The following is an 8,564-nucleotide window of genomic DNA, read 5'->3' on the forward strand; positions in this document are numbered from 1 at the left end:
GGCTTGGTGCACTCACCTGCGGCACCGCGGCACCTCAGGTTGCACGTGTGCAAGGCGCAGCTGCCCCTGCGGCTGGGGAGGTCCCGCTCTGCATCTCCAGGCGTTGCTTTGGGGGGACGCCGGGGGCTCCACCAACCTCCATGCTGGTCACCCACGGTCCCTCCAGCCCCACCAACCTCCATGCATGCACCCTGCTGGCCACCCGCGGTCCCTCCAGCCCCACCAACCTCCATGCACAGACCCTGCCAGCCATCCGCGGTCCCTCCAGCCCCATCAGTCTCCATGCATGGACCCTGACGGCCGCGCACGGGCCCTCCAGCCCCACCAACCACCATGCATGGACCCTGCTGGCCACCCACAGTCCCTCCAGCCCCACCAACCTCCATGCATGGACCTCGACGGCCACCCACAGTCCCTCCAGCCCCACCAACCCCCATGCATGCACCCTGCCAGCCACCCATGGTCCCTCCAGCCCCACCAACCTCCATGCATGCACCCTGCCAGCCACCCGTGGTCCCGCCAACCCCACCAACCTCCATGCACAGACTCTGCCAACCATCTGTGGTCCCTCCAGCCCCACCAACCTCCATGCATGGACCCTGCCGGCCACCCACAGTCCCTCCAGCTCCATCAGCCTCCATGCATGGACACTGCTGGCCACCCGTGGTCCCTCCAGCCCCACCAACCACCACACATGGACCCTGCCAGCCACCCATGGTCCCTCCAGCACCAACGTCCACCATGCATGGACCCTGATGGCCACCCATGGTCCCTCCAGCCCCACTGACCTCCATGCACAGACCCTGCCAGCCATCCGTGGTCCCTCCAGCCCCACCAACCACCATGCATGGACCCTGACGGCCACCCGCGGTCCCTCCAGCCCCACCGACCACCATGCATGCACCCTGCCAGCCACCCGTGGTCCCGCCAACCCCACCAACCTCCATGCATGGACCCTGATGGCCACCCACCGACCACCACACATGGACCCTGCCAGCCACTCACAGTCCCTCCAGCCCTACCAACCACCATGCATGGACCCTGACGGCCGCGCATGGTCCCTCCAGCCCCACCAACCATCACGCATGGACCTCGACGGCCACCCATGGTCGCTCCAGCCCCACCGACCACCATGCATGCACCCTGCCAGCCACCCGTGGTCCGTCCAGCCCCACCAACCTCCATGCATGGACCCCGATGGCCACCCACCAACCACCATGCATGGACCCTGCTGGCCACCTGCGGTCCGTCCAGCCCCACCGATCACCATGCACAGACCCTGACGGCTGTCCGCGGTGCCTCCAGCCCCACCAACCTCCATGCACGGACCCCACCAGCCACCCACGGTCCCTCCGTTCCTGGGGCTCTGCTGACGGCATCCCAGCAAGCAGCCCCAGAGGATCCCTCAAGCCATTTTCATGGCATCATCCAAAACCACGGGTCCACATGGCCTCAGCCAAACCCTCCTGAGACCCCCCGGGGTCGCGACGGGGGCCCTGTGGAGGACAAGGCCCTGCAAGCAGCTCGGTGTAGCGGGATTCCTGGAAATGGAGCCGAGGGAGAGGGCTGATGCTCGGCTCCGCCGGAGCGGGTGGCACCGGGAGCAGGTGGCCACCGCGTCACTGCGAGGCTGGATCGAAGCTAGCGGAGAGCAAGAGCACAGGGCTGCCACGGAAACGTGTGGAAGCGCCGCTTCCCGGAGCAGGCTCCGCCGCGGGAATCCCTCCTGCCTTCGGGCTGCGGAGAGGGGCCCGGTTGCGCTCTCCTTTTCCCTTTGCAGCCCCAAGCCGCGTGGTTCCCGTAGCGTGTCCCAGCGTGCACGTGCGTGTGTGTAAGCAACGGGAGACTCCAAAGCCGAGCTACGAACTGGGGAGGAAAAAAAAATCCCAAACCGTCTGCATTTTGCCTTACCTACTCAGAGTTGCCTTCAGAGAGAGATGCTTTGCCCAAGCCCGTGGCCGGATCCCGTGCAGCCACCCGCCGCGGACACCGGCGGCTTCTCCCCCTGCTCCCCGAATCCCAAGAGCCGGGACGAGAGGACGGCAGGTCTGGAAGGCAGAAACCCCCCCGCCCCGATCCCAATAGGAAAAAGCCAGAGAAGACCAACGCAGTGGAGCCCCCCCCCCCCCCTTCCCCATGCACCCGCCTCCTCCGGCGCTCCGGAGCAGCTCCGGCTTTGCCGGGATGCTGCAGCGGCGTGCGTGCAGGTGTGTTTCGCTTCCCTTGCGCCCCCCCCCGTCCCCCCTGTACATATCCCCTGTAGATACTGTAAAGCGTGTTGAGGGGGGGGCTGCAGGGATGGAGGCGCCCGGCGGACGGAGCGCCGCCTTTCCCAGCTTTTCTGTCTCCTCTTCTCGCGGTGCCGGGGTCGTCCGGCTTCCTCCCTCCCCCCCCCAACGCCGCGGAGGGGGAGCCCGGGAGGAACGCTGCCGTTTTCTTTCCGTTGTTGTTCGATTTGGGTTTTCCTAATAAATTTCATACGTCGAGCTCCCCGCTGCGGCTGGCACCGTGCGTCGCCCCGGCGGGATGCGGGATGCGGGATGCGGGATGCGGGATGCGGGATGCGGGATGGATGCGGGGATGCAGGCCGAAAAGCCAGGCAGCCCCTTGGCTTCTGCTCCCTTTTCCCTGCCCTTCCTCCCCGTCGCCCGGAGATCCATGATCCCCACCAGCGTTTCCCGACATCCGCCGCATTTAGTAACGGCGTCCTCACCAAACGCTCGCCGGCCGCTTGTTGCGCCGAGGGGACGCGATGGGCTCGCACGAAGAGCGCTTGATCCTCCGGCTTGGCAAACGCCTGCTCCACGCCGCTGCCGTTTCGAGCACAGTAAATATTTATTCCCGGTTAGTTTTTTTTTTTTTTTTCCCCCCCCTCTTGGCTTGTTTGGGAAATGCCGATCTGCTGAAACAGCCTCCCGTGGCGTGACTTTAATAGGAGAAAAGTTCCCCCCCCCCCCCAAAAATCAGCCGCAACGGGAGGGCCAATGCACGGGTGGTCGTGGCAGGGTCGAACCGCCGCTGCACCCCGAGACGCCAGGACGCCTGGGTCCCTTCCCATCCCCGCGAGTCTCCGGGGTCGTGCCAGGCCTGTGTCCTGCTGCCTGGGAGCGGGTGGCAGGGGAGGCACGGGAGGGCCGGAGCGGGGAAAACCGCCCGCTGCCTGCCTTTGGCCAAAACGCTCAGGGCCACGCGAGGCGTGCGAGGCAAGGCGTGCAAGGAGAGGCGTGCAAAGCGCTGCAAGGTGAGGCGTGCAAGGAGAGGCGTGCAAAGCGCTGCAAGGTGAGGCGTGCGAGGCAAGGCGTGCAAGGAGAGGCGTGCAACGTGTGTGAGGAGAGGCGTGCAAAGCGCTGCAAGGTGAGGCGTGCGAGGCGAGGCGTGCAAGGAGAGGCGTGCAACGTGTGCGAGGAGAGGCGTGCAAAGCGCTGCAAGGTGAGGCGTGCGAGGCGAGGCGTGCGAGGAGAGGCGTGCAACGTGTGCGAGGAGAGGCGTGCAAAGCGCTGCAAGGTGAGGCGTGCGAGGCGAGGCGTGCGAGGAGAGGCGTGCAACGTGTGCGAGGTGAGGCGTGCAAAGCGCTGCAAGGTGAGGCGTGCGAGGCGAGGCGTGCAAGGAGAGGCATGCAACGTGTGCGAGGTGAGGCGTGCAAAGCGCTGCAAGGTGAGGCGTGCGAGGCGAGGCGTGCAAGGAGAGGCGTGCAGCGTGTGCGAGGCGAGGCGTGCAAAGCGCTGCAAGGTGAGGCGGTGCGAGGCAAGGTGTGAATCCCCGGGCGGGATTCCCCGTGACGTCACAGGCCGGGCCGCGGGGCGGTCCTAGCGCCGGGGCGGTCCTAGCGCCGTTGCGGCTCCGGGCCGGGCCGCGGGGCGGTCCTAGCGCCGGGGCGGTCCTAGTGCCGGGGCGGTCCTAGCGCCGTTGCCCCTCCGGGCCGGGCCGCGGGGTGGTCCTAGCGCCGGGGCGGTCCTAGCGCCGTTGCAGCTCCGGGCCGGGCCGCGGAGAGGTCCTAGCGGAGCGGGGACCCTCGGGGAGTGGAGCGGGGCCGGGACCCTCGGGGAGCCGTTCCCCCTGGTTCGGGTCCCCCCCAAAAATAAACGAGGCCGGGAAGGGGGGCTTGTGGGTTGGGGTTGCTTCCTGCCGCACGCTCCGGCCCTGGCGCCCCTCTGCCTCAGTTTCCCCTGGAGAGGTCCGGCATTACGCCCAGGGGTGCCGATGAGGAAGCCTGGGGAAGCCAGGGGTGCCGGTGGTGCATGCAGGCTCAGCCATGCCGGAAAACGGCTCCGCGGCCGCTCTTTTCCGCGGCCGCTCTTTCTTTCCCGTGGCTCACGGCCTTGCTAATAAGCAATTTATTACCCTGCAATCGATGGAGCGCTTTTATCCCCGGCCATAACTGATGGCTTCGTCACGGGCAGCGGTATTTAATGTCGCCGGAAAGTCTCTGGAGGCTTCGAAACCCTGCCGAGGCAGGCGGCTGCATTTAGGGAATTGCACCGCCGCTCGCATCCGAGCAGGTCATGCCAGCCCCGGGCAGGCGAGGTTGGATTTTCCGAGCAGGCTGTGCAAAAAGTGACGCTAGCCCCAGAATGGGGTAGTGTCACCTCCTCCGCAGGAGGACTCGCAGGAGGACCTGCGGGGCTCGGCCCCGGGCTGGCGGCCGCAGCGGGGTTGCTCCTGCGCAGCCCCCGGCTGCTCTCTTTTCCCCAAGGGAGCCCGGCTCGGCAGAGCCCACGGAGCCGGAAGGTCCCAGCACGGCCGTGGGAGAGGGCAGGAGGCCCAGCAAAAGGCGCTTTAGGCAGGAGGGAGCTGCCAGCACTTTGCAGCCCCGCGGTGCAGTGCAGTGTCCCTGCGGGGTGTCGTGCACGCACACGCTCTCGACACGCTTGCACATGCGTGCTCTCGGCACGCTTGCATGCACATCCCGGGGGGCTGAGGCAGCTGCACAGAGCCGTTGGCATCCCGGTGTTTCCCTGCGCTTTGGCGGCTGCTGGGGGACGGCCACCCCCGCCTGCCGTCCCCGCTGTGCGGACGGGCTGCAGCGGCGCTGGCGGCCGGTCCCTGTGGAGAAACTGAGGCAGCTCCCCACTGCTGCAGCGAGTTGTGTCCGGCCTCAGCCGGTGCCCGCAGGGCCGAGGGCTTCAAGGGCGGCTCGGACTGGACGAAGGCCGTATTCAGGTGAGCGCCCGGCCTCGCGCCGGCGAAGGGGTGCTCGGGTCGCCGTTGGGGTGCTTGGTGCTGCAAGGTGCTGTGCACCCGTCGGCACTGCTTTGCAGCAAGGCGCTGTGCACCCATCAGTGCCGCCTTGCAGCAAGGCACCCACCAGCTCCCCAAACTTGCCCTGCCCTGGGATGCCCGGCCGGCCGGGATATGTGGAGGCCACAGGGAGCCAGGTGGCCTGGCAGGTCGGAGCAGCGGGCGCCCAGGGCAGTGGAGGAGGTTGCTCCCGTTGGGATGGGGACAGAGCAGCACCTCTCCCGGGCAGCCGGGGCGGAGAGATGACGGTGCAATCAAATGGCTAACGGGAAGGGTGACGAGGGGGCTCCCGGGTGGTCTGGGGGAAAACAAGCCCATCCTCGGAGCAGAGCCCCGGCCGGCTGCCTCCGCACTGCGCTGGGGCTGCAAAGAGCCAGGTCCCGGCTCTAGCCCCCGATTTCACCCCCCGGCCACCCCATCCAGCGCCGGGGTGCAGGGCAGGAAAAAGCAATTTGGAAACTCTGGAGAAACATGGAGGGGGGAAAAAAAAAAAAGCAAAAGCAATATATGACAGTTAGCCTTGCTTCGCTCCCGGCTGCTGCATCTTTCGCGCGCCCAGGGGCGAGCGGCTCCGATGCACCTCCGCGCGTCCGGATGCGTCCCTGCTTCGTGTGGGGCGGCGGAGCCTCGTGCACGGGGACGTGGCCATCGCCAGCGACGCCTCCGCCCGGCGCCTTGCGGCTCGGCCCTTCCGCGCGGCTGCAAAAACCGGCGGCTCGGGGCCGGTGCCCTGCTGCAGGAGGGGGGGGCGAGCGCGGGAGGCGAGCGCTCTGCAAAGCCTGCCGTGCCGTGGGGCGGCTTGCACGGGCTGCGGGTGCCCTGCGGGAGCCCCAGCCTTGCAGGACGGGCTGCAGGATTCCCCCCCGTCCCGGCCCCGAAGCTGCCGGCCTGGATCCCGCCGGCGCCTGCTCCAGCTGCTGGCCCCCCCCCCCCCCCAGCGCAGCTGGCAGCGCGGCCGGGCGGCAGCACGCAAAGCCTCCCACGCAGGCGGCTGCGGCGCCCCGGGGGCCGCGCTGCGCTCGCCGTGACTCATCGGCGGCTCCGGCACCCGCTGTGCGCCGCGCCGTGCCGCGCCGTGCCGTGCCGGCCCCTCCAGGGCCTCGCTGCGCCTTCCCCGCCCTGATGCACCGCTGCATCCCCGCACCCAATGCAACCCCTGTGCCCCAATGCAATTCTGCACCCCAATGCAACCCCGCACCCAATGCAACCCTGCGCCCCAATGCAATTCTGCGCCCCTGCACCCTGGTGCAACCCCATACCCAATGCAACCCTGCAGCCCCCGTGCAGCCTCGCACCCCCCAGTGCAACCCTGTGCCCCAGTGCAACTCTGCGCCCCTGCACTTCAGTGCAACCCCGCACCCCGATGCAGCCCTGCGCCCCAATGCAACTCTGCACCCAATGCATCCCCATGCAAGCCCACACCCCAATGTAACCCTGCATCCCCATGCAACTACGCCCCAGTGCAACCCCACAACCAAGGCAACCCCATGCCCCAATGCAACCCCGTGTTGCCATGCAACACTGTGCCCCAATGCACCCCCATGCCCCATGCAACCCTGTGTTCCAGTGCAACCCCACACCCCAATGCAACCTCACACCCAATGCAACCTCACATTCCCGTGCAACCCTGCACCCCCATGCACTCCCACACCCCCATGCAACCCCACGCCCCAATGCAATCCCACACCCAAATGCAACCCTGCACTCCATGCAACCCCACACCCCAAATGCAACCCTGCACCCCCATGCAACCCTGTGCCCAAAGCACCTCTGTGCCCCCACATCCCACTGCAACCCTGCATCCCCATGCAATCTGGTGCCCCAGTGCAACCCCGTGCCCCAGTGCAACCCCACGCCGGGGCAGTCCCCGGGTGCCGCCGGGGCTGGGCAGGGCGGCGGCGCTGCCGGGCACAACTCAGCACATGCAACATGGGGCGCGGGGGCCGGGGAGGAGGCGCGGAGGTGCTTCCTGTTGTGCGGCAGCTCGGCGCCCTTGTCCTCGCCGTCACCTGCCCGGCGGGGAAAGTGCGAGCGCGGCCACAAACCCACAACCCCGGGGAGGAGCGAGGAGCGAGGAGCGCTGGCAAGGGCGGGCGGGCGGCAGGGCCCTGCCGGGAAGCGCCTCACCCTGCTCCTCCCGGCCCCGGCACGCCGCAGCATCCTCTGCAGTGCTCCCGAGCCCCCGCTCCGGCTGCTGGAGCCCGCTGCATCCTCTCACCTTGTCCGGTGCCACGGTGTTCCATGTCCCATGTCCCGTGTCCAGCATCGGGGTGTCCCAGCTCCCATGGACCTTGTCCAGTGCCAGGGTGTCCCATGTCCCATGTCCAGCACTGAGGTGTCCCAGCTCCCATGGACCTTGTCCAGTGCCAGGGTGTCCCATATCCAGCATTGGGGTGTCCCAGCTCCCATGGACCTTGTCCAGTGCCAGGGTGTCCCATGTCCCATGCCCAGTGTTGGAGCATCCTGTGTCCCATGCCCAGTGTCGGAGCATCCCTCATCCCGTGTCCCATTCCCTGGGTTGGCACCCTGCTGGAGATGCTGGCAAGCCCATGGACTGAGATCCCTTGGCCGTCACGGGGTCTCGTCCCCCTCTCACCGCCTGCCGCTGCGCTCGGAGCCGTGCCGAGGTGCAGCCGGAGCAGCTCCCGGCCCGGTGGCAGCCAGCCGTTCCCGAAACCCCGGGGCGCTCGGCTGGGCGCTCGGCACCGCGCAGCCCAATTAAAAGGAGGAAAGGAATCAATTGCTCATAAAACTAAGCGAGCGGCCGCATCCGCCGGGGCGGCCGAGCCGGCTGCCAGCCCATCGACCCGAGGTGGCGCGAGCGGCTGGCGAGCGGCCCGGCTCCCACGCCGGCGCAGGGTGTGGGGTCCTTCGTCCGTCCCAGAGGTGATCCCGGGGACCCATGGGGGCTGGGGACCTCACAGGGGCACTGGGACCCATGGGGGCTGGAGACATCACGGTGGCGTTGGGACCCATGGAGGCATTGGGACCCATGGGGGACTGGGGACACCACAGTGGCGTTAGGACCCATGGGGGCATTGGGACCCATGGGGGGCTGGGGACACCATGGTGATGTTGGGACCCATGGGGACACTGGGACCCATCAGGGGCTGGGGACCTCATGGTGGCATTGGGACCCATGGGGGCATTGGGACCCATGGGGGACTGGGGACACCACGGTGATGTTGGGACCCATGGGGACATTGGGACCCATGGGGGGTTGGGGACCTCATGGTGGTGTTGGGACCCATGGGGGCATTGGGACCCATCAGGGGCTGGGGACCTCACAGGGGTACTGGGACTCATGGGGGACAGGGGACATCATG

Source organism: Apteryx mantelli, chromosome 1 (genome assembly GCF_036417845.1).
Source record: "Apteryx mantelli isolate bAptMan1 chromosome 1, bAptMan1.hap1, whole genome shotgun sequence".
In the NCBI taxonomy this organism is placed as follows: Eukaryota; Metazoa; Chordata; class Aves; order Apterygiformes; family Apterygidae; genus Apteryx; species Apteryx mantelli.